General features: G+C 54.1%; 1 protein-coding gene across 7 annotated transcripts in view; it reads right to left on the bottom strand.

The window, feature by feature from the left end:
- Ahdc1 (AT-hook DNA binding motif containing 1) overlaps positions 1 to 25,947 on the bottom strand; it is a 66,945-nt gene that overhangs the window by 18,025 nt on the left and 22,973 nt on the right. For 6 of the 7 annotated variants that reach the window (XM_031378953.1, XM_031378954.1, XM_031378956.1 and 3 more), the window contains exon 3: positions 4,689 to 4,870. The gene's annotated coding sequence lies outside the window, so the exon portion shown is untranslated. Of the gene's footprint in view, positions 1 to 4,688; positions 4,871 to 19,934; positions 20,287 to 25,947 lie in introns of those variants that run through there. The other variant, XM_031378957.1, reaches the window with a different exon arrangement.

The raw sequence follows: 25,947 nt of genomic DNA, 5'->3' as shown, positions 1-25,947 counted from the left end.
AGAAACAGTGACAAGAATGTAGAAAGGGACCTTCTCTTGTATCCCTGAACCTTCATTAGTCTCTGAAGTTCTGTCTTTCCTCACTCCCCAGGCTCAGCCCAGCCCACCCTCCCAGAGTACTGTCTACTTCACCTTCATAGGATTTATCACAACTGTAATCAATTACTTGTGTGACTGGCCATTTAGTGTGTCTCCCTTGAGACTGTAGGCTCTTCAGGGGCAGGGATCACATCTGTCTTGTTTACTGCTGTATCCTCTGACCCCAGAGCCTGGGCTATGGATGCTACATAAATATTTACGGAGTAACTCTGAGCTGGTCAGGGGAGAGCTGGGACTTAGACTTAGGCATGTTTGATTCCCAGAGGAGCCTGAGGACTCAGAGCTGAGCAGGAACCAGGACCTCAGTGAGCTGCAGGAGCCCCAACTGCTGAAGGGTCTTAGGGAGCAGCCCTGATCCTTGCCTATTGTTTGGATCGTTACGTCTTATGCTCTACGGACAGTTGCTGTATTGCCCAGTGCTGGCCACAGAGAGAAGGCAAAGCTGAATTGGGTGGACAGTGTGGGAAAGTACATTCTTGTGGGCCCCTGTGGTAGGCAGCAATTTGCAAGCCATTGACAGTTCTAAACACCACCAAGGAGGGCAAGGCTGTCTGTTCTGCTCACAGCACCTCTCAACATCTGGAAAGGAATACAGCCCATAGAAGCAGTGTGCAGAACTTTGCAGTCCACACACATGAGCCCCTGAGTCCTCACAGCAGCCCGGGAGGCACCCAGGTTTATTATCCTGGTGCTATGGAGCAAACGGGCCCAGAGCCCTTGTGAACCAAGCCTGAAGCCACACAGCTGTTCAGAGGCAGAGTTCTTAATTGTTCTAAGGCCTCTTTCTCCTCTCAGCTCCTGCAACAATCCTTTAGCCACTTCTGGAAAGGCTCCTTCTAGAGCTGTGGTCTAATTTAAGGCTGGGAGGAACACTGAAATCATCTAAGCCATTGGCTTCCAAACCCTGAGCTTGGGGGAGCAGAGGAGCTGTGTAACACTCCAGATACCCAGGCCCTCGTCCAGGAGGCCTGACTCACACATCTGAGGGACATCTGGGAAGCTGCCGTTTTACTCTGCTCCCCATGCCCCTACCCCAGACAGTGAGTACCCTGTCTCTAGTTCCATTTTACAGAAGAGGAAACTGAAATGGAGAGGTTAGGAGACCTCACTGTTCACCTATCCCGGTTGGTCAGGTTGGTCTTTATTTCTGCCCACTGTCCCAGGCTGTGCATCCTTTCGCCTCCCCTGCACCTGCTAACTCAAGGCTCTCTCTCATGCCTAGCTATGGAGCTGTACCACTTTTAGCTCAGCACTGCTTCTCTTTCCCCCTTCCCCCTCACTATTCCCCCCCTCATGCACACACAGGCCTGCACCCAAGAGATCTCTCAATGTAACCTAGAACTCTCTGTGTGCACCATGCTGGTCTAATGGCAGCTGGGCAACCTTGAACTAATCCTCCTGACTCTATCTACCTACTCCATGCACATAATGGTACATTACCACACCCAGATTTTGCAGTGCTAGAAACTGAACCCCGAGTTTTGTGCACAATAGGCAAATACTCTACCGACTTGGCTACATTTCCAGCCCCCACCTTCTTCCTGGGAGTCAAGGTTTTACTTGTAGCCGTTGTTGGCCTGGAAATCACTATGTAGACCACACTGACCTCAAACTTGCAGCTATCCTCCTGCCTCTGCCTGTGCTGAGGACACAAGCATGTACCACTCCACCCAGTGAGCCTAGCTAACACTGTTGTTCTTGAAGAGAGAACACCTTCAGAGTGGAAGCAGCTAGGCAAGGGTGTGCATTCGGGAGGCAGAGGCAGGCGTCTCTCTGAGTTACAGCTGAGCCTGGTCTACAGTTCTAGGACAGCCAGGGCTACCCAGTAAGAGCCTGCCTCAGAGCTCAGACTCTAGGAAGTGGCTTGACCTAGCTTTTGGAGATACCTACCAGGAGCCCCACTCCTTCCTTGCTGTGGGTGGGGCTGGCCAGGCCTTCCTGCTCTAGAGACCTCCCACTTGGGGCCCAAGGGCGTAATCTTGGCAGAAGAGACAAACCTCCTCTCCAGTGGTTGCCTCTGCTCCACCCACCCATGAAGACCTTTGGCCACATCCTCCTGACTGTCCACTGCTCTTTTGCAGCCTTCAGGATCTGAGGGAAGCAGTTGGCTCCCTTCCCCACCACACCCCAACAGGCAGCCATTCTCTTGGCCTCTTCTCAAAGGTACCATCTAGCCCAAGTCTGTGAAGGAAAAGTCAAAGGGTCCTCTGTCTGCTGGCCTGCTTCTGGGTCAGTGTCTGAGCTTGCCCACAGGGACACCAGCTGGCTAGGAGCGGGGCCCCAACCTGCAGAGCACAGTGCCGGGAAGCGCCAGCCCACATCCTTGATCCCCAGCCCCACCCTCCCCCACTGTGGCTGTGACCACCCCACCCCTTCCCCAGCCCTCCTTCCCTCTCACCCACCCCTAACCTCCCCTGGGGAGCAAAGCTGCCAGTCCCAGCTCTCACTTCCGGCCTCATGACCCTCTCTCCAGGCTGCGTGCACTCCCCCTCCCATTTCCCTCAGCTGGTCTGAAGGCTCACGGATGTCCTTAGCAGCGGGAAACAGGGCTGTTCTAAAACCTCCCTCAGGACCTCTCTTCTCCACTGAGGTTTTGCCACCCAGGATTGCCAGTCCCCTTTCTCTCAGGAGCTTCTTGGTCTTCCCTTCGGCCCCTAGTGCCCACTCAATTTGTAGTTCTTCCAGCAAGCAGACACGAGTCCCAGATCATAAAAAAACAAGGAACCAGTCACTTATTTTGAATCTAAATGTGAGCACAGAGAGGCTTAGTCATGCCCTTGAGGACACACAGCCATGCCAATCAGTTTTGTTGTTGTGTAAGTTTGGTTTTGTTGGATCCTCTAAATCAAACTGCTTCACCATCCAGAGATTCAGCCTAGCCCTGACCTCCTCTAACTATCTCAACTGTCACTTCTAACCTCTTCCCCCCCCCCAGCTTACCATCAAGATGCACTACCTCCCCTGACCACTAGGTGTCCCCTTGGAGCCACTGATGCCCCAAGGGGAACTGGTCCTGCCCCGCCCCCGGGGCCACCATCTCCCCCCAATCCCAGAATGGTACAGCACTGCATACAACACCCTACCCTACCCCAGCCACACAGAGCTCCTTTGTACAGCCCCCGCCCACCCTCTTCCTGTCCAGAGTGGGGCACCTGGCAAGCAGGTCTGTTCCTGAACCGCCCCCTGCCAGCCCCTTGCCCCGGGTGCCAGGTGTGTAGGCGCCACTGCCAGCTCTCACTGAACCCGAGGGTCACCTCGTTGGCAGCCCTCCCTTCCTCCCTCCGAGGTCACCCAGGGACTGTGCTTTCCGCCCCACTCCACCCCCATCCCCAACTGCCCTTGGCCCTTCCAGACTCCTGCCTGTCCTTGTCTTTCCTTCTGTCTCCCAGAGGACTCCCTCTTCCAGTACCACTAGCACCTCCTCCCACCTCTCTCCCGCCCCCACCACGTCCCTCCCCAGAGAGCACCAGTTCTACCCCGCCCCTCGCTGCTGACCAGGTCGGAAGAACTCCTCCCCCTGGAAAGTCACTGTTGAAAAGGAAGTGACTTCAGCAGTTTGGCCACAAGGCTGGGCATTGCTGAGCCCAGCTCAGCCCACCTCCAAAGCACAAAGGGAGCCATGTGCACATGCCACCTCACCTAGTGCCCAGAACCCTGAGCACACACCAAACCCACCCAAGGGTATTGGAGTCTTGGTCCACCAGCACCCCGTGTGGTAGCCAGCCCAGGATACCCACACCTGCACAGGACCCACATCTAGCAGTCACCACTGCAGCACACATGTGAACTATTCTCCCACGTAGGCCACTTATGTAACTCTTGCACACACAGCCCTGTGCTCTAAGGACCGAGAGCCCTGCACACCTGCTTGCACTCAGACCCCGCATCAGGACACACCTGCTTGCACACAGACCCAGCATCAGGACATTTACAGCCTCACATCCTCTCACAGCCTTGCCTTCCCACCCTTCCATCCCTGGAGGCCCAACCCCCATACAGACCTCAGGAATGCTCCTTTGGAAGCTGGGTGGGGTTCCCAGCAGGCTAAACTCTATGAGCTTCCTGCAGCCTGAGGCTTCATGTGTCAGTTCAGGGAGTTGCCTCTATAGGGCAGGGCAGCCCCACCTGGCCTCTGTGGCTGCAAGCCTGGGTGGGCTAAACCTGAGCCACGAAAGATGGGTCCTGCCATGGCCCGCCCTCCACCCAGCTGCCGGGCATGCAATCACACCTGGACTACCATGGCCTCCCAGCTCTGTGACTCCAGTAGAGGTGTCCTGGGGAGGGCAGCTGCACACATCGGGCACACTGGCTTCCACCTCTGCCCTGAATCCTGGTCACTGTCATAACCCATCTCTCCACCCAGTTCTCCAGGTCATGGAGGCATACACAGAGAAGAGTCCTCAGGCTGTTAAGGGACTCACTGTACCACATGAGCCTCTATTCCCCTCTCTGGACAATGGGGAGTTCAAACGGGCTGGATTAATGTTTCTTTCTTCCCTCCTTCCTTTCTTTCTTTTTGCCTAAGCAAAGAGAAGATCCCTGTTACACTGTTACACTGGCCCAGACCCAGGCCTGACTTTCTCAGTTACCTGAGCAGGCTCTGCAGAGGCCCAACTCAGCAGGAAAGGCCTGTCTCCACCAGCATCAGCTTCTCCAGGGTAGTCTCTGCAGAGGCCTGAGCAGTGCCCCTCACCTGGGACCCTTGGCACTCACTCAGCTGGCGTGGCTCTGGGGTCCAGGCCAATGAGTAGACAGTCAGGCAAGCTCCCATCTGTAGAAGCAAACACAGCACACCAAAGATAAGCATGGATGGAGGATGAGCCAGGCAGAGGGCAACTAAGCCAAGTGGGCATGTTCCACAAATACCAGTCCAGCTCTTGACTTTACTGCAGAGCAGAGTATCTACTTACCATGCCACTTTCTTCCTTTCAATTCTTTAAAAATGTAGTGACTTGGAATGGAGAGATGGCTCGGTGGTTAAGAGCATTGGCTGCTCTTGCAGAGGACCCTGATTCAATTCCTAGCACTCACACGGCAGCTCACAGCTGTCTGTTCCAGGGGATCTGACGCCCTCACCCAGACATACATGCAGGCAAAGCACCAATAATACACATGAAATAAAATATACATTTTTTAAAAGTTACTTTTATATTTTAAAATGTTCTGCATACCTGGTGCCCACAGATCAGAAGAGGGCGTCAGGTCCCCATGCAATTGGAGTTACAAGATGGTGGTAAGCTACCCTATATAGGTACTGTAAATGGAGCCCAGATCCTTGGGAGGAGCAACAAGTGCTCTTAACCCAAGCCATTTCTCCAGCCCCTAGTTCCTGCCTCTTACAAGCCCAGGCTCCAGTTGGGAAGCAGTTATCTTGACAAGTCTAGATTCTCGCATGTGTGCACAAACACACACCTGAGAGAGTGCAAGGAACCTGGCCTTAGCCCCTTCCTTATCCTGTATATATCTTATATGATTCCCCATTTTCTCACCTCTAAAAATGGGGCATTACATCTTACGGAGAGGGGAGGTTCTAGGGAAGCTGGGGGTGGTGGTGGCTGGTGACTGTACAACTCGGAGGTGCTGTTCCTAGAGGAAGGTGCGCCCATTGCCATGGAGGTGCACGTGGAGCTGGCACCTGCCCAACTCCAGCAGCAACTCCATATACCTCGTTTTTAGAGACAAGGCTTCTCTGTATAGCCCTAACTCACTCTGTAGACCAGGCTGGCCTAGAGATCCACCTGCCTCTGCCTCCCTAGAGCTAGGTTTTTTTGTTTTTTGTTTTTTCCGAGACAGGGTTTCTCTGTATAGTCCCAGCTGTCCTGGAACTCACTCTGTAGACCAGGCTGGCCTCGAACTCAGAAATCCACTTGCGTCTGCCTCCCAAGTGCTGGGATTAAAGGCGTGTGCCACCACTGCCTGGCTAGAGCTAGGTTTTAAAGTGTTCACCACCACTTGTTTTCTTTTATAACCATGGCCTTCCTCGCCACTCCAGTTTCCTACCCAGCAGCTGCCCCCTGTTGTCTGCACTGAGGCCTGGGAAGCCTCACAGAAGCTTATAGGTTCTAGTTACCTGGGAATGTGCATCTGTGAGACTCAGTCATCTATATGTGGGTTGCTGGGCTACTCTGCCAGTGTGCATCTCTGTATATCAGTGCGGGTAGCAGAATGCTTAAGACTGTATGTGTGTGAGGGCTCAGGTGTTCCATTCCCAGGGATCCTGGGTTTCATTCCCAGCACCCCCCAAAAATAAACCGAGTTCACACCTATGGGAGTATGAGTTTCATCAGTAGTGGTTGGTCTATGTATCTATCAGAACTGCGTCTTCAGCTTATACTTGTAGATATGCCCACCATCTAGATTCCTATTCTGTTCATCTCTCTGTGGATTAGCTGAGCCTGTGGCAGGTGTGTCCAGCTGTGTGTGTGTGTGTGTGTGTGTGTGTGTCTGTGTGTGTACACACTGTGCCTGGCTCACTCAATCTCACTGTGTCAGGAGCCAGGCCAGCTCTTGCCTGCCTCAGAGCTCTTTGGATGTGTTTGGCAGCAGGGTGGGGGCGGGTGGCTTATCCTCTGCTGTCCCTGCAGGTTTCCAATCTCCAGGCCTGTGACTGTAGGCGCTGGTGTCACTGCGGATCAGCATTGCCTACCTCCTACCTCTGTCTTTCCTTTCTGTGGGCTTTCAGGGTCACGGCGTAATGGCGTGACTGGTCGCAGTGTCCCCGTGGGTTTGTTCTGCCATGGTCAGCTATGTGCTTGCGGGTGTGTTTGCATGTGCAGATTTGTATGACCTCATCACTGTGAGTCTGTGCACACACCATGTATCTGTATATGTTAGAGGGTCCTTGTGGTATCCCATTATGTGTCTGTGCCAGTATAGCTGAGTGTCAGTGTCAACACGTGTGAGAGGTCTGTGTGGCTGCCAGCACAATGGGCCTCAGCATTTGTGTGGTACCTTTGTGAGGCTGTGTCACTGTGTGTGTGTGTTGTATGTGCTCTTCTCTCTTCCCTCTCTCTCTCTAGAATGACTGAGTGTTCTCTCTCTCTCTCTCTCTCTCTCTCTCTCTCTCTCTCTCTCTCTCTCTCTCTCTCTCTCTGAGCCAGACAACTCCCCAAGCCTGGATTAGGGACAATTTATCCACAGGCAGAGAAGGAGAATTCCAACCTGCCAGAGCCTCCCTCTGATCCGTTCATTCTCTGCTTCCCTGTGGTTGGGTGGGCACAGAAACACAGCTTAGTAGCTCCCAAGCCCTTAGGCCTCAGGGAGCCCCCCACGCCAACCTCCACAGTTCCCCAGACACACAGAAAGGTGGGCGTCTTGAGCCCCCACCTCACCCCAGTGACTACCTGGTCCCCAGGGCTCAGCAAACCTTCACCCTCTTCTCCTCATCGGCAGGCGGGAGGGGGACAGGTCTGCATAACATCTGCCAGGCTCTGGGGCTGAGGAGCGGCTGCCCTTACAGCCCCCAGATCCTGATACTTCCCAGTTGATAAACGCCATCACCCCAATAAATAAGTAGGGAACATGCAGCTATGCCCATTTCGGGGGAGAGAGGATGTGTGGTGGGGGAATGTGGCAAGCGGGGAGCAGGGCTGGGCTGGGACTAAGGCTCCGAGCCTTCACGGTGCTCCAGGCACAAGGCAGAATCACATGTTTCCCATTAGCTGCTTTGGCCTCCTTGTTCGGGGGTGTTGGCTGGGGGAGATTTGTTCTGGTTGCAGACACCAGGAGAGACCACACAAGAGAGAGAAGGAAGGGGAGTTCTGTAGCAAACAACATAGGCACAGAGGAAGAGAGACAAGGGCAGAAGACAGAGGCCAGTAGAAAGAAAGGTGAACAGAGACTGTGGGGGACAGAGACAAGGAAGGAGGCAGGCTGGGCTAGGCCTCAGAGACTGAGTTCAGGCCAAGAAGGATCCAGAGAGGGAAGACTAGAGGCGAGGCTGAGGTACAGGAGGGGCCTAAAGAGCATGGTGGGGCGGACAGAGTGGGAAGGCTAGGTGAGGGCCTCATGGGCTGGGAAGTAGATGCCCAGTCAGGTGGCGGGTGGCGGGTGGAGGCAGCCAGTGCCTGAGCCTCCCGCCTGCTGACCCTCAAGCCTCGGAGATAACAGACCCGAATAGTGCTGACTTGCGGTTCAGAAATCCAATATCCTCCGCGGCGCACTAATCGACTACCTGAGCCCCAGCCCGCGTGAGCTGCCCCGATTAATCCTGCGGCTCCACAGCCTTAATTAGTTTAACAGTTTCAGGGGCAGAAGAGGCAGGCAATATGGTCCTCAGGCCCATGGGGACACAGCCCTCATGCAAAACCTCCTCAGACACACCTGCCTAGGCCCCAGAGGCCCCTTCCCACACTACCCTGACAAACACTGGATCCTTTCTCCTGGGGCACAGTTCCAAGGACTGGTACTTGGGTCAGAAGGTAGGTCATGCAACACTAAGACCACCCCCCCAACCTCCCACTTGTCTGTACTTAGGGCCACAAGTGTTTCCTCTAGCCAGCCTTTTGGGGACCTTGTGGGCCTCATGGGGAAGCCCCACCAACTGCCACCACAGTAGTATGTTGTCCCTTTAGGGTGAGAGACAGGCCCCTACCTCACTGACAACATCCCAATAGCATGAGGCACTTACGCATACCACCCTCACAACAGTCAGAGACAGGCATAGAGTCGCTGAGAATCCTCCCTATAGGACTAGCCGAGCATGCAACCTGTCGCTTCCTTCAAAGTGTGAGATGGTCATATCTGACACCCCAGGTAGCACAAGGCAGGTATCTAGTCATCACCCCTCACAACAGTGACTACCTAACTGGGCACCTCTTACCCACTGACAGGATGTGGGATGTAGAGAAAACCTGTTATAGACAGTGAACCAAAATAGCTCCTACCATGGGACAAGTGTCTTCCACCCACAAAGTATGACCAGGGACACAACCATGTCCTTCTCGGGAGTCCCCCATCTAGACATGACAGCCCACCCACATCCCTACCCCAGCACTGTCACCAGCCTGGGTGGTACTGTCTGTCCTATGCTTGCAGGAGCGTCACAGCTCATAGGGCATGAATGTCACCCTAGCAATGCTAGAACCAGGCACAGCCACACGTTGCCCCAGTGACAGACAAACGTTTCTGGCCCCAGGAGGAGGTGGAGGCACACAGGGCTCTGGGTGTGACCTTGCTCCCTGGACACCAGGAGGGGAGGTATTGTGGCCTCCTGCCTGGGTAACCAGCAGCTAGGTACTGAGAGGAGACTGGGAAGGAAGCTTCCCCGGGCACACATGGATAACCTGGAAATGTCACCTTCCCAAACACCCATTCCATTTCTAATGGACTCAAGGAGGGGGTAGGATAGTGGCTGAACTCCCCTGTGCTAGGAAGGCTGTCCCTCTCCACTCTTCAGGCCACAACTAGGATAGGGACAAGGAGGACAAAGTCCAGGAGCATGACTCACTAAGGGAACAGGCCCTGCCTGCTGGCCAGAGTGCTGTGGAAGGCTAGGAGCCAAGAGGCCCGGGTTCAAGTTTACGCTCCTCCCAGCCTAAGTTGGGTGACCTTGGAGCAGCAACCCAGCCTCTTTGGCTTAGGGGAGAGAAGGGGCTGGGGTCAGAAGCAGCTTTAGAGAAGGGAAGGGCAGCATCCACTCCCCACCGTTTTCTCCTCAAGGGCCCTCATCTCTTGACTCCCAGCTCCTCATCTATAAAGTTTGCCTCCTAAGACCACAGGACACAAGCAGAACGGAAGAGAGGGAAAAATAACTGAGGAGCTGGAGCCCCTACAGTACAGGCTAGACCAGTGGCAGCGGAACCCTGCTTCCATTGCCTGGCTTCCCACGTGGACTGTTTCTTTAAGGCGGCTGGAGATGTGGGGTGGGGTGTTGAGGTGTTGCTGGATATAGGACAGGCTGCCTTGAGCTAAAACCACGGAATCAGACACAAGTCTATCCTCCCCCTTACCTTTACCCTCGACCTCACTTGGATTGCCTTAGAACAGCTCAAGGGGAGGAGAATACACTCAGTCCCCGCCTGCCCCGGTGACCCACAAGAGCACCTGCTGCACAGGACTAAAGGACCTGAGACCGCAGTGTTCAAGGGTCCCTTTACTATACGCCCAGAGAGGTACAGACCTAACCTGAGGTCACAGTCAGATTGCAGCAAAGGCCACAACTTTCCTCAGCAACATTCTCAGAGCAGTCCTTCTAGCCCCTGGGGGTGGCTAGAGCTAGGGGGCCCTGGGGGACTTAGCAAAAAACGTGGCGACAGATGGCCTGCCAAGGCAGCGGCGATCTGGGCGGCTGGCAGGCATGCTCGCTCCCGCGCAGGGAAGCAGCTAATTTTAGCTGAGGCCTCCATGCCAGCTTTGCTCCCCCCACCCACCCGCCAAGGGGGCCCAGCATGCCTTGCGTGCAACCCGCTTCCCCTGGCACCCCTACCCCCCTACCTGACCCCTTTGGTGAATAGTGTCCAGACCCCAGGGTCCTAGAACTGTCTGCCAGACTAGGCCTCAATCCCTACCCTAGGGCCTGTTTGCCCAACTCTTAAGTTCATTCATTGGAGGAGGATGACAGGAGGAAGGCCAGGCCACTGTCCAGCCTGGGAGGGCTGGACTCCAGGGGCCGCAGGCCTTGTGGAGAGGTGGACATTGCCTCCCACTCACTCGGCACTGCAGGAAACAGGACCTTGATTTCACCAAGACTCTGGTTCTAGGCAGCACTCTTCCTGGTGCTGGTGAGCAGTGAGTTGCCTGTGCCTTTCCTTGTTCCTCATAACTCCTTGTTCCAGGAACTCAAAGTACTTTAAAGCCTCAGCTAGCGAGTATCTGGTTTGGAAACTGAGGCATAGCCTGAGATAGCCATCACTCAGGGATCAGTGCGGCCTAGGTACCCTACGAGATAGCAGGGTTCTTCTCTAGCTTAGCCCCTGGGAATGCTCCCCCTTCTTGCCACTTGGGCTGCTATATGGGTGACCAAGTAGGGAAGGCCACTTCGTAACTGCAAAGGAGGCCTCAAATTCTTCATCTACTACCCCATGTTCTGCAGGCTCTTTAATCTTAGAGTATGCCCATTTCAAGTTCAATTACATATGTCCAGTGGGGCACCCAGGGCACGGAGTTCCTACTACAAAGGAAGGCGCCTTTCTTTGGGGTGACTCTAAAGGGCTACCCTCAGCTCCCTGGCCATTGGTTACAAGAGAGATGACCAAATAGGGTACAGAAAAGAGTCTGGAAAGAAATATGAGTTTAGAGAGAACCATTGAGGACAGAGGCAGAGAATCAGAGGAAGATCTTGGGGACAAGAAAAACAGCCTAAGGAGAAAGGAAGAAGGGAAAGGATGGGAAACAGCTGCAGAGAGGTAGGGAGAACATGACAGGAGAGATGGCAAGAAACAGACTCGGGAAGAGTGTGAAGAAGAGGGAGAAAAAGACAAAGAGAGAGACAGGCAGGATGATGCAGAGACAAAGACACACAGAGGGAGAGAGATGGAGGAGCTTGCCACAGACAGGCCTAGGCACAGCAACCCGGAGAGCAGGAGACAGAGGGACTGACACACCCAGAGACTAGCAGAGACAGTCAAGAGGGTGAGATGCATTCAGAGAATGGGGTGGAAAGGAGGGGGAGACACTAAGTGATGGATAGAGTGTGGGGGGACAGCAGGAGTAGGCAGGGGTGGAGGGAGGGGCGTGAGCAGGAGGGGAGATGTCGCCAGAACTGGGGAGGTGGGGGAGCAGAGGACAGAAATGGAATGTGGGTCTGGGCATGAGGCTCACAGATGCATCGGCTCTGGTTTCAGCTGGGGCAGTTGGCTGCTTGGGGGGGTGGGCAGGGCTGTCAAGGGAGGGGGGGCCTGTTGCCATGGCGGCAGGCACGGCAGGGGCACAGTCTGCTGGCACTTGGAGCTCTCTGGGCATGGTAGGGGGCTGACTAAGGGGGAAGGGGTGTGTGTGATGAAGGAGCCTCGCCCCTGCCCTCAGGGCTCTACCAGGAAGGAAGTTTACAGAGAGCAACTGGAAGATGCTGGAGTGGAATGGGGCTCTTGGACCTTGCCCAATCTCGGGGAGGCACCCTTCCCCAGGTCACATGTGCCATCCCAGGGTTCCACCTGCATGTCTCAGGATGTCCCCTGGGGATCTTCCTTTTCTGTCCCCTCTAGTCTGGCTGAAGATCCCCACATGCTGCTGCTGCTTTTGCTTGCAGGGAAGCAAGATTGTGAATTCAGGATCAGTAATCCTAACGCAGAGCCCAGGCCTACCGGGCTCCAGTTGCCAAGGCGACGGTGGGTCAGAGGGCAGTGCAGGGCGCCCGTTCCTCCAAGTCAGAATCCCAATTGTTAAAGCCCAAGAATAAACAGCTGAAGCGGCTGTGGGGGGGGCCGGGAGGGGGGGTGCTGAGGTCTGCATCGGCTCAGTGTGGTGTTGTCAAGCGAGATGTCACTAATTGTCTGAAGGAACGGGCTGAGGCAGCTCTTAACTGCTTCCGTGCCATCAGAGATACCTTGGCTGCTTGGCCTCATCCCTTGGGCTTCCCAGCATTCCACTAGGCCAGCCTGTGGGTGTGTGTAGGGGGAGAGTGCTGGGCCAGCATAATCTCCGCCTCCCTTGCACTGAACCCCCACATACTTTGGCTCCCAACACTCCTCTTTGCCCAACTTGGAACCTCCCACCTCCAAGCTACATCTTTATGTCCCCAACCATTGGGCTCACAGTATTTCATGAAGTCCAGCATTGCTTCCCTTGGCCTGCAAATGCTCTTAGCTGCCCAAGCATGGCCTCCTCGTCCCCTAGTCAAAGGGTCTGGGACAGATGTGTGGAAGGCAAACAAAGACACACCCAGTGCTCTTCTGACGCTCGGACAGAGGGATGGGGTTGAACCATCTCTCCAGCATCTCTCCCTGCAGCCTGGCCTCCAGCTTTGGCTGTTTTGCTCCCTGCGTGGCTCTGGACAACTTTCCTTCCATAAGCTTGTTTCCTCATGGTCCGGGTACCAACCTAAACACTTAGTGGTGCCTTTTCTGATTCATGCTATGTCTGTAACCCTATTCAGAAGTTCCCAATCCAGTTGTGAAAAGATAAATCACACAGAGAAGGGGCAGTGTCTAGCACACAGCAAAGCGCTTCATGGATAGCTGGGTTATTATTAGTAGTACCTTACTAATCTGTAGACATAGTGCTGAGTGGCTGTAGTGGAAGGGGATGTGTTTACTGCAGGTAAGGACAGATTCTGGGAAGGGTTTCTCCACAAAGTAGTGTCTGGTAAAGTGGAGATAGGAACTAGAAAAAACCAGAGGCTTCCAGAAGAAGTCTGTTAAGATTTTAAGCTGAGCCTGTGGTCTCAGGATCCCAGTCAAGCCTCTCTCACTGTAGGAAGGGGGGACGCCTTTGAGGTCACCCCGCCCCTCCTTAGTCCTGCCTGTTCTAGCATCTCCTGACGACTCCACCCACTGCACTACAGAACTCAGGCAAGGCTCCAAGAAGATGGTCCCGCCTGGAGTGGCATCTCAAGGAGGGGGGCAGGGTTTGGGGGACAACAGCTCCTGACCCTCTTTTGGGGAGCTTCATGCAAGTCTCCCCCTGCCCAGGATGGGAGAGGGAACTTAGAACACCTACACCACTCAGATGGATACCTGTGGGCAGAGGCACAGTCCGTGGGCTGGGATCTGGGCTCAGAAACAGGGGATCCCCTAGAGAGAGCCCAGCCCAGCTGGGGGCTGGAAGGAGACAAAAGGCTACTTGTTCTCAGGATGCCTGCGCCTTCTCAAACATACCTACAGCCACACTCTGGGGACACTTACACCCACAGAGCCACACAAAGCCTGCCAGGGTGGAGTTGGGGGGGTGTCCAACAATAGGTACAGCCAGCCCTAAACTGAACCAACCCTTACCTCACAGAGAAGGCCACTCACTTCATCTTATTCCAACCAAGTCAGCTAGCTATGGCCTCACAGCCTAAGGCACCTGACTGAGACAGACCCAGCCAGTCTCAAAGCTACCCTCTCCTTCCTATGTCTCTAGCTTACCATCCTATCTCTAGAGTCAGCCTGGCAGCTTTTTATTTTTGGTAGTGCTTGGAATTGAACCCAGGGCGTCAAGCGTGTTAAGTGTCCTAGTCCCAAGCCCCGCTCACATTATTTTTTACTGAGTACCCACTCTGCAGACAGTAAACGTTTAGGCTAAAAGCCTGCTTTAGTGTCATGAGTCCCAATCTCAATGCTAAGACAGAGGCAAAGATTTGAACTCAAGCCAAGCTTGATGTAAGAGCCTAAGATCTTGCATGTGTTCTCTCTGCCCCCCCACCCTCTTAGAACGCCAGCACCCTACCACATATATGACCAGACAGCAGAGACATGTCTGAATGGAGGTGTAATTCTCCATCCCACACACATCTCAATGCCAGTCTAGCACCAAGCTGGTAATTCTAACTCATCGGTGTCTCTGCTGTCCCACTCTCTGCTGGCCCGAACCAGAAGAGGCCACCTTTAACATTTCCAGCAGGGTCACCTCTAACTCTCCTAACCCCAGGATGACAAAGCACTCTACACAGGCTGGGGTGCCTGACCCCATGGATCTAGACACACACACCCCCTCCACAGCCCCTGATGAGAACAAGTCTAAACAAACTCCTTCCTGGGGATGCGAAGGCACCTTTCCTGGGGGAGGCAGTGCTGTGACCCCAGAGCCTAGCGAGGGAGAGGATCAGGTTACTCTCTCCCTCTCAGTGCCATGGACTCCTTGGGGCTGACCTTTCACCTCATCCAGGCCTGGACCCAAAGGGGGGAGCCCAGGACTCACCTCCTGTTAACCCTCTGCATTCCTTATTGGATTCCTGGGCCCCTGCCAGGGCCTAGGAGGTCTAAAGAAGCCTAGGCAGGCATGGCAACCTCTCTCTAGCCTCCCACCCTCGGCATCCAGTTTCCAAGGAGCATAGGAAGGCCCATCCCTGCCCCCTGACCAGGCTGCCCTGCTGGGATCAGACACCTCGGCCCAAGCAGCTGAAAATGACCTGGGCTATTTTCGCTCCAGGATCATGTTGCAACTCCCCCTTGAGCTGGCCGCTTCCCACACCTCTCCAGACCATCACTGCCCACCCTCACCTCTCACCCGTAATCACTGACTCACAGAAGAGGAGGACTCTTAACTGGCCTAAGCTCTTCATGACTGAGGCCATGAGGAGCCAGTCATGGGGCTGGGCATAGAACCAGGCTCTCTGGGTTCCCGCCCAGGTCTCTTTCTAACTGTTCAGCACAGCCTGCTCTGTACCGTAGATGCCAAAGCCTCTGACCCAGCCAACCTCCCCCAAGCACCAGAAAGTCACTTTGGAGACTCTGAAGGCTACCCATAAGTCCCTGGGCCACTCTGCATGTTAGAAACTGCCTCTGCCATGCTCTTCTTTGTTTAGAATTGGTTATCAGGTGTGTACGCTTATGCCACAGACTTGTGGGCCTACCGAAAGGTTCGAGGGTATATAAAGTGGGAGAAAAGATAGGGAGACTGAAGCTTGGAAAATGAGAGGTGGATTCAAACTTTAGTCCCAGCTGCTCCTTGCCCCCAGCTTCTGGATGAAGTGCGCGCACGCGCGCGCGCGCACACACACACACACACACACACACACACACACACACACACACGCCCCATTCCCATCTACTCCCTCCATGCCTCTGCCCCTGCCCCTGCCCTCTCTGCTTTAAGCTCCAACCCTCCTGAGAAGGAATGTGACTGGTCAGGTCTGAGCTGACCATGAGTGGTTATAAGGCAATAGACACCCCTCATACTCCCATCCCCCCCAACCTGGGGAGCTCACATACCAAGGTGGGGGAGCAGTTTAACCCCTTGCAGCCTGGTTTACAAGATGGGTACTATGCTCCCTTTGACCAACCCTATATTACATATAAAATGGCTTCAGAGGGTAGAATGTGTTCAATAGGATGGGGTCACCTGCCTGCCTGAAGAGTCCTCATTAAGAAAACCCTTGCTACACTAAATGTCTTATCTCATCTCCCATAAGATGGGAGGACAGCCAGGAATTGGTGCTGAGGGCATAGAGGAATCTTCATGAACCCCAACTGCAGGAGTCCCTAGTCTGATGGGAGAAACACAACCCTGCTCTGGGGAGTCTGTTGGGGGAGACCAGGCACAGAGGCTGGGACAAAGAGCTGAGAGCAAGAGAGCCCTGAGCTGCTAGTGGGAGGAAGCCAGGACAGGCAGGAGAACCAGCCAGGTGGGGTCAGACCGGGCAGGCCTCCCGGAGGCCCCTAGCCCTACACCCCTCCCCCCAGGCTCTGGAATCTCGGGGGTCAGGGCCGAGGGACAGCTCCACCCCCTGCTCCCCTCAGGCTCAGGAATTTCCACCAGCAAATGGGGGGTGGGGTGGGAGGCTTCGGACTCCATCCAAGTTGGCTCCCACTGGACTGAGAACTGCAGCTCCCCCTAGCCCCCACCTCCACCTAAACCCCTAAGGCTGGCCCCCAGCCCTCTTCTCTCCCCCCCTGCCTGGGCTGGCATAGTGTGTGCCAGGCGCTGGCAGAAAACAAACCCGCCGGGGTGGGTTTGCAGGGAGCGGGGTAACCTTGACACAGTTGCAGCCGTCGCTAATGGCAGACACACACTCCGCCTGTTCTGGGGGGACTGTTGCCGTTGCTAGGAAACCGGCAGCCGCGTGAATGGAAATGGGTCAGTAAACCTGGGGAGAGATAGTGTGACACTCGAACCACTGCAGCTGCTCCAGCCCACACCGAAATCCCTCCTCTTCAATATTTATCACTCCCGCCTGGGCCCTCAGCTCCTGCCAGACCCGGCACCAGCCTGGCCCTCAGGTTCCCCCAAGGCCCGATAAGGATGGAGGGAGAGAAGGTGATGGCTGGGGTTGCTTATCCACTGTTGGGGCGGGAGGTGCCTCAGGATGGAACTAGTTCTGGAGAAGATTGAACAGGAAACAGAATCTAATCCCTCGGTGGGGAAGGGGTTAAAAGGTCAATTCACGCCTGTTCCTGACTTAAGGCACCGTGGTAAAATTACAGTGAGTGATTGGCCTAGGCCTGCCTGTTACCTACAACAGGCACTAGATGGGGCAGATTTCCATATTCTCTTCACCCAGTTTTGGGACCTCCCTCTGGATAGAAGCCAGAGTAGAGGCACCCAAAATAAGAACCAGATTGATTGGCAGCCTGAAAATACCAATCGATAGCCCCATACAATCAGATGGCATCCCAAAAGACCAGAGGCTGCCTACTCTCTTACAACATACACCTCCACTGGCACACCCTCCAGATAGTCACTGTTCGGGAAACCTTGACAACCGCCCCACACAGAATCCCTCACAACAGAACAACTGCAATTCAGAATTGTACCCTTCAGCTCAACTCCCGTCAAAAGTAGGCAAACCTACGCATAGGCCAAACTCTTCCCCTACGTATGAGGCTGGGGCCTGCTCAACATAGACCCAAAGCCAACCCCTCTAGCTTATGTATGTTTTTCTTCCTCCCCATGGCCAGCCTCCTTGTCTAGAGCACACCCTGATCCACTGTCACTGCAATGACTTTTTTGGACACACATCCTACAAGTTAGCAGTCCCATGCCCAGCACCCCATCCCTAGAGACTGACTGGTCCCCCCCACCCCCACACACACACACACTCCTTTCCTGTAGACGAATGCGACCTCACAGCCCTGACTGACACAGGCGCTTATTCTAGAGCACAGCACCCCCCCCCCCAAACAAGATAACAGGAACATAGAAACCCTGAGAGTCAGCAACACTGCTCATTTGGATAACATGCCCCCTCCACCCACCCTGATTTCCGTCAGAATCCTCGCCCTAGCTCTCCAGGAGGTGTGGGGGATACCTTGACAGGGCTCCCAGTCGACTTGGGTCTCTGTGTGCGATCTCCTAGGAGGCATCAGTCAACACAAGGTTGGAGCCTGTCGAGAGCCAGAAGGTGCCTGAGGGAGTAACTTATCTAGCCTGCGTCAGGAAGGGAACAGAGACACAGACGAGAAATTGCCTGCTCAAAGTCACAGAGCCCAACTGTTGTTTTTCAGTCCCTTACTGTGAGCCCTCTGTGGATTTGTGTAGCCTTGGCCATCCTGGAACTTACTCAGTAGACAAGACTGGCTTCGAACTTGCAGAGATCCGGATCCGGAGTGCTAGGGACTAAAGTTGTGTACCACCTGGCTTGCCTGGCTTATGCTGACTTCTGATGGGACCTGTTTTACAACCTTGCTGCCTACTCCCTAACCCAAGCTGCAACACTTTCTGATTCCCAAACAGGCTGCCTCTGTGTGGTGCTTCAGAGTGGGCCGCACCGGACTTCCTGGTCCAGCCAAAGGGCAAGTTCCTGAACTCTGTAACCAGAACCCCAGAGCACTGCTAGAACCCATAGGTTTCTCTAGCCTCTTACACCTGTCATTCAAGCAAAAATCTCTATTTCCAGGGCATCTATGTCTTGTATTATTTAAGTAGATCTCTGCCAGGATGCTCCGGGGAAGATGAGTTGGATGAATTGAAGAGGTAGGTGCTCAAGATAGTTTTATTTATCCATATATAATAATTGGTGGTGTTGGGGATTTAAATACAAGGCCTTGGGCCCGACAGGCAGTTCCATCTCTAGCCCACTGAGGAAAGGCAAACTGAGGTTCAAAGCATCAAGTTTACAGTCAAACGGAACCTTTGCTGTTTTGAGACAGGGCCTCTTGTGTAACTCTGGCTGGCTTCAACGGTGTGGAGATCCACCCGCCTCTGCCTCCCAAGTGCTAGGATTAAAGTCCTTCAGCATCAGGCCCTACTGAAAGGAATCTTGAGCTCCTTCCTGTGTTCTAGTCTTTCAACGGGGGTAGGTGGGGGTGGGGAGAAGGTGTGAACAACAGGTCCAGGTGTACTTCCTGGGCTGAAGTGGAGCCTAGGGGAATTTGAATTTGAATCTGCGCATCTGGCGGTGGCGGGTGGAAAGAGAGCGAGGAGCCCCAAAGGAAGAATCCTACTGACCTTGAGCCTGCCTGGGCCTTACACCTGGAGAAGCCAAGCTTTGTGCTCGGCCAGCCCCACCCCCCAGTGGAACAGTGGGAGCATCCGGAGGAGACCAGCCCCCACCTTGGGCATCAGTTTCCAGTCCACACTTAGAGCAGGCTGGGGAAAAAAGGACTTTAATTTAATACAATGTGCCCAGAACTGGTTTCCAGCTCCCAACACTTAAAAGGTCTCTTGCCCTAGTGTAGATCTATCTGAAAACTAACAACAGTAAGCATGAGTTTAATGAATAAATGAACACTCAATGAAGCCAACGGCTCTCCCTCTCCATCCTTCTCACGAGACACTGATTACTTTGGGAAACCACATTAAACACAGGGCCGGTGGAAGGTAGATGGGATTAACGCTTTAAGGGTGGCCTCTATCCTCCTGAAAGGGACTGCTGTTACTCAGGTGTCCTTACTCTAAGTAGGCCCCACACTAATTGTTTTACACGTGTATCTTAAAGCCCCACAAGGCCCAGTTTTTTCAGAAAAGGGAAATGAAAGCTCAGGAGTAAAGAGACTTGCCCAAGGTCACAGAACAACAGTGCAGGACAAACTTGAGAATCAAACCATGCCTACCACCGATGCTTCGGTTTAACGCGGTGCGGTGAGCTCGGTGGGGGCGGGAATTGTAACTGAATCGGGGCCTTTGGCTGGGAGTGGCCAAACGCTCCATCAGTCTCCATCCGTGCTTTACCAAACGGCACTAGAATTAGGCGAAGTTGTGGGGAAACTGACCTCTTAACACACGCACGCGCGCGCACACCCACACATCCAACAGTGGGGAAATTTTAAAAAAAAGAAACAAAAAAACGGGGAGGGGGGCCCTGAGAGGTCACTTACCAACTCCCCTGGCTTTCGGGGCTCCGGTAAACGGGAGGCCCTCCCTCCCGGGTCCCTGTTCTGGACTCCCTGACCCGCAAGGTGCAGAGTCACGCCCCAAAACAAGCTGCGGCCGGAGTTGGGGAAATCATCCGGGATGTTCCCAGCCGTCCGCAGTCCACCGGCTCCGTCGCTGCCAGGAGGAGGGGGCGGGGGGGGGAGAAACGGCCTCGCCCGCCTCCAGCCGAGAAGCCGCCCTTCGACGCCTCAGCTCGAGGAGGTGGCGCGGGTCTGGCGGCCGCAAGGAACCCGCTCCCGACTTTTCCCGCCGCCGCCGCCCCTCGAGCTACCTGGCCGCCCCGGTGGCCGCGCCCGCGCCCCCGCCCCCTCCCCAGGAGGCCGCAGGGCTTCTGACTCCGGCGGAGGTGACGGGCCGAGAGGGAAGCCAGGCGGCTGGGGGAGGGGCGCCGCCTGCACCTGGCCCCTGTCCGCCGCCCAGGCTCAGCAAGGGCGGGCCTGGACCCCCGCCAGCCCCGAAGGCGCGGCGGGGGAGGGGAGCCTCCCGCCTCGCCCCGGGGAGGTCCGGCACCCACCGGGGCGGGGAAACCTCCCACCCGGCCGGAGCGCCGGCGGAGACGCGTGCGGGGGTCGGCCGGCTCGGCGCCCCCTTCCCGAGCCGCGCTGGGCCGGCTCCCCGGGCCGGCCGCTTGCGCTCTCCAGCGGCAGGAAATTCCAGAAGCTCTCCATCATCCCGGCGCAGGCAGCGCGCCGCCGGGGCTGCCAAGGCTTCCCGAAGGAGAGCCCACATGCCGACCGAGCGGCCGGCCGAGCGACCGCGCGGCCCGCCCTCGCCCCCACCCAGTCCCACTCGGCGAGGCAGCCACGTAGTAGCCCCGGCCGGGCCGGGCCGGGCCGCTCCTTCCCGCGCCCCGGGGACGGCGGAATGCGTGGCAGCCCCGGCCGGGGGCTATTTTGAGCGGGAGGGGAGCGGCCCGGCCGCGATGGTTTTCGGCTTTTTCCTGGCCCCCGTCCCGCTAGCCGGGGCCCTCGGCTCCCCCGCGGAGGAGGGGACACGAGGGAGGGGAGGGGAGGGCTGCTTCGATCCCGCTCCGGGCTGGGAAGGGTCCCGGAGACACCCGGCCCGACTGGCTGGCTCGCTATGCGGGTCGAGCGGCAGAATTACTAAGACCGCCGGACACGGCCGGTGGCTCCGAGGCGCCCGCTACCTGCACGCCCCTCCTCCGGTGAGCGCCCGCGGCCCGGGCACTCCCTCCCCAGCGGCGGACTCAGGCCTCACTGGATAGCGCCGCCGAGCACCAGTGGCCAATCACCGGCCTCGGTTTCCATACCTGTAAGTTGGGATGAGCTACCCGGCTTTATTTGGAGGGTACCTTATTCATTTTGCTGTGCGTCTTTTCCTGAACAAAATTTAAACTTTTTTTTGATGGGGGGGTTAGTTTTTCCATTTATTGAGAGGGATTAAAAAGCCCCCCTTTCAGAGGAAAAGTCCCTTACATCAAAACAATGTATTTTCATACAATACATTAACATCTAGCGCCTACTCAATCTTAGTGGCCAGCAGCATACACACTGGCTCTACATTATCAAAAAGCATTAACTCCATTAAGGTCCCAATAAAGATACAGGTTTTTATTTTGTTTTTTTTTGTTTTTTGTTTTTTTTTTTTGCAGGAGGAAACTGAGGTTCAAGTAAAGTGACCTGCCAGAGGTTAGACAATGGCACACCCCAAAGTCAGACAAATTGGCTTTAGAATATTAATTACTGACCTGGGACAAACTAAATTAAAGCCCAATGTATCAAAGTTCCTTGGACTAGTGGCAAGAGTAGGCACCCAATACAAATCTTCCAGCTCTTTAGTGCCCTGCTGCAACCGTTGAATCTGTTCAGCACCTGCTGGGAGACAGCTAGAGGGTCTCCAGATCATGTCTAAAAGTGGGTACCAAACTGGATGTCCAAGAGCCCAAAGACTACACTCTGCTTTCAAATGTTCGTCTCAGACTACTAGGCCCCTTTAGTTTTAACTCTTTTATCAAATTCTAGACTCAACCCAGCCTCAGAAGTAAGGGGTACAGAGATGAGATGGGGGGTGGGGTGGGCAGCGGCATCCTCACAGAGCCTGGGGATGGTTCCTGCTGCTCCCTACACACACACACACAAACACGCGCTCGCGCACACACACACCACACTCCAAGCAAGGAAACACAAAGGTTGGCAGTCACATATCATCCCCCCCTCCCGCCCCGGAAACCTGGCAGTTTATTTCTGTCTCTGGGTCCCCTGTTTCCATAGAGTCCGTCCAGGAAGGCTGGCAGCAGCTGGCTTAGACGGGCAGGGTTTCTGCTCCAAGGGTCCAGCTGCCACCCTGCCCTCCCCCACCTACCAAGGCCAGAATGGACTCCAGAGTCAGAGGTGACATTGGGATGAAAGGAAGGAGCTAAGAACCGGTGCTCAGAGGTGATGCCAAAAAGCCCTGAGAGGCTTGGAGCCACAGTAGAGCTTCCACCTGGGGCCAGTTGGTCAGAACTCTGAGGGAGGGAATCCTTTCTCATCAACCCACAGCCCAGGTGCTGTCTCCTGCTGGGCCAGTCTATACCGGTGCAAATTGGCTAAGGGTGTAACCCAGCCCTTCAACCCTATTTTTTCCAGAGTATTCTGACTCATGACTCCAGAACCCTAGTCCCAAAGAAAAGGCTGCCACCTGTCACACGTGGCTTCTGAGTATTGAGAACACTGTTAGTGTGAAGTGAGAAATGCTATAAAATACACACCAGAAACTTTAGTCCTACTATAAAAAAAAAAAAGGAAAATATCTCAGTAGCTCTGTAATGACTATATGTTGAGATGAGCCTATCTATCTTTGATAGGCTGAGTCGGATATGGTATATTAGGAAATGGGTTTTGCTTCTCTTTTCTTTCTTAGAGCCCCCAGCCTGGTGGCACATGCCTGGAATTCCCGCATGTGGGAGTCTAAGAAAGGGTCTTACTTAGGTCTGAGACGAGGGAAGCCTGGCCTACATAATGAGTTCCAATCCTCCTCTACTACAGAGACACCTTGTCTTAGAAGAAAAAAGAAAAGTGGTTACACGCCTTTAATCCCATCACCAGGGAGGCAGAGTCAGGCGAGTTCTAGGCCAGCCTGGTCTAGAGAGTGAGTTCCAGGACAGCCAGGGCTACACAGAGAAACCCTGTCTCGAAAAACAAAACGAACAAACAAACAAAAAAGTGGATCTCTGCTGAGTTCCAGGCTAGACAGAGCTGTGCAGTAAGACCCTGCCTCCAAAAAAAAAATAAATAAATAAATAAATAAATAAATAAATAAATAAATAAATGGAAAAAAAACAGGTATTAGAAACTGTTTGTAGTTCCTTCCATTGTATTTTATTATACCATGCTGTTCTAGATCAGATGATGTTCTGGCTTATGACCAAAATTCTGCCAGCTCCAGATCAATATTGGTGGCTGTCGGATCACCCACTTCCCCAATCCAGACCACAGCCTTATGCGGGGGGTGGGGGAGGTCTAAATCTCAACACCTCATGCTTCCCCACTGTCTAATTTTTCATTGGTATTGCTTCTTTTTGAGATATGACTATATTCTGTAGCCCAGGCTGGTTTGGAGCTCACTACATAGCCTAGGCTGACCTCACACTCAACCTCTCATCTCGTGCCTGGACTCTCCTGGTACTGGGATTACAAACAGGTGCACACACTTGCCTCTGGTCCAAGATCACCTTCCATGTCAACCTGCCTGATACACCAAACTTATCTGCTCAGAGATCACTAACATTATTTAAAAACCTGCACATTTTCAGAAAGAATAAGGCTTTTCACCAGGAGTTGGCAAATTACACCCATGAGCCAAATCTAGCCTATTGTCTATTTATTTTTGTTTGTTTGTTTTTGTTTTTTGAGACAGGGTTTCTCTGTGTAGCCCTGGCTGTCCTGGTTCTGGAGCAGACTAGGCTGGCCTCAAACTCAGAAATCGCCTGCCTCTGCCTCCCAAGTGCTGGGACTAAAGGCATGCACCACCACCGCCCGGCTGTTTATGCATTTTCTAAGACTACTTTCAAGGTACCACAACAGAATGAATGGCCTACAAAGCCTTACAATTTTTACTGTCTGACTCTTTACAAAAAGACCTATTCTAGACAACCAAGTCCAATTCCCCACAAATCCATATTTCAGCCTGCCTAGCCTAAGCTGTATCACTCCTTGCTGTGCTTCTCGATGGAGCCAAAGAAGAACCTAACGTGGGTCCCAAGCAGCTTGGGTTCCAGAGTCTGCTGTAATCTCATCGGATGGACCCCAGGCGTCTTCTCTGGAATGGAGTCTCTACTTCTGCATTCCCCTGGAGAGTTCAAGGCCCACTGGCCGTTCTCAATAGCCTTGGCACAGGGAGGGAGGGAAGGTAGATTCCAGAGACAGCACTGGAGCTGAGTCAAAGGGTCAGGGCTAAGGCCTTCTCTGCCAGCCAGCTGAACATAATCAGGTCATGAAGTTAGAGCAGCCTCCACGCCACCCTTCCCCAGCAAGCGCCATTAGCTGTAGAGTTCTACAAGCCAGACTCTGGAAGCCACGCCAGGGAGCCCCAAATGACATCCTCATTCTCAACCCTCACCTCGGATCACCTGATGCTCTCACACCTCAAGGCTAAGGTGGCATTGGTGCTGCCCTTCTCCCTACCTCTGGCTTCGACTTCTCCACAGCTTTAAGAATCCTCCCTGTCCTGGTCCCTGCCCTTCCTCCCCACTTGGTCCTAGAATCCTGAGCTAACCGTAATGTCCGGGCCGACAAACTCAGTCTTCCTTGGCTGTAACTCTGAGCCAGTCACTCAGCCTCTGTAGGCTTCCTCAGCTACAAAAAATCAGAACAAGTACAACGGTATCCGTCCCATATGCTCTGCGCAGCTTTAACAGGACTGTGAGGTCGAACGCTTCACACAGCACCTGGCCCGGAATAAGCACTTAGCGCTAGGTGCCGCTCTTACTCTCAATGACCCTCCAGCTTAATTCATGGGATTTTGTCACCAAAAAATCCATGTTAGCCAAATCATTCTTATATTTATCTGCAGAGAAGGCCCCAGCTCTGTCATCTTCTCAAAATGGATCCTTAGCCCAAAAAGTTAAAAATCTAAATGAGAAAACAGAGGTACATTATTAGAAGGAAAGACGGGGCTAGTGCTAGGAAGGGACCCAAGGCCAATGTTGGAGAGTATGAAACCTCAGGTCTCATTCTCTTCGGCCAACCTAAATGTCTCTGGCCTGACCCCATCACCTGCTTAGCCGTGGAGGTTCCTCGGTGGGCTTCCCACCCCCATCTCCTTCAAGGACTCTCCTGTGTGCAGAGTGCCAGATACATCTTACTCCAATCCCATCTCCTGACGGTGCCTTTGCCTTAGAGACCAGGACAACTTCGACATAAGGCTGAGGTCCCTGGCTTGACACACAGTGGCCTTCACAGCCAGCCTAGGCCCTGCTGCTCTCTTGGCCCCTGGCTCTCATCTGGTTAGTGGGCTGGTTTCCTCCTCTCCACCCATTTGAATACCACCCACAGACTCACTCAGTTCTGGACAGATTTGGCCCTGCTGGCCGGTCACCCATGCCTCAGACCTAGCCGGTTGCCCCTGCTGTGCCCTTAGGGTTATTCCTCGGTCTAGCCTCTCTCAGCTCACCCTGAACAGACCAGGCTGAGGTGTACTGACCATACTCCAGACTCCAGGAAGTAGGCCACTTCTATAACTATCCAGCTTGGCTCCAGTCTGGACACTGGCTTTACCTTAGCATTTCTCTCCTCTCTACTCCACTCTCATTCCGCCCCCTTGCCACAGGGGCTCTCAGGGAATCAAGGGTAACTTAACTAACAGGGACAGCAACATCTACACCTCACGTGATACTCATGAAGGATAAATCACTCGTAAAGTGTGTGTTTGGTGGGTGGGAAGGTGTTCTAATAAAATTTGCAAAAATTCCAAATAATCCCCACAGCCTCTACCTGTAAGTTGATTTCAAATTAT

The sequence above is a fragment of the Mastomys coucha genome, unplaced genomic scaffold (assembly GCF_008632895.1).
Source record: "Mastomys coucha isolate ucsf_1 unplaced genomic scaffold, UCSF_Mcou_1 pScaffold18, whole genome shotgun sequence".
NCBI classification, from domain to species: domain Eukaryota; kingdom Metazoa; phylum Chordata; class Mammalia; order Rodentia; family Muridae; genus Mastomys; species Mastomys coucha.
The sequence above is the reverse complement of the archived record's forward strand: the minus strand, read 5'-3'. Positions and strand labels throughout refer to the sequence as shown.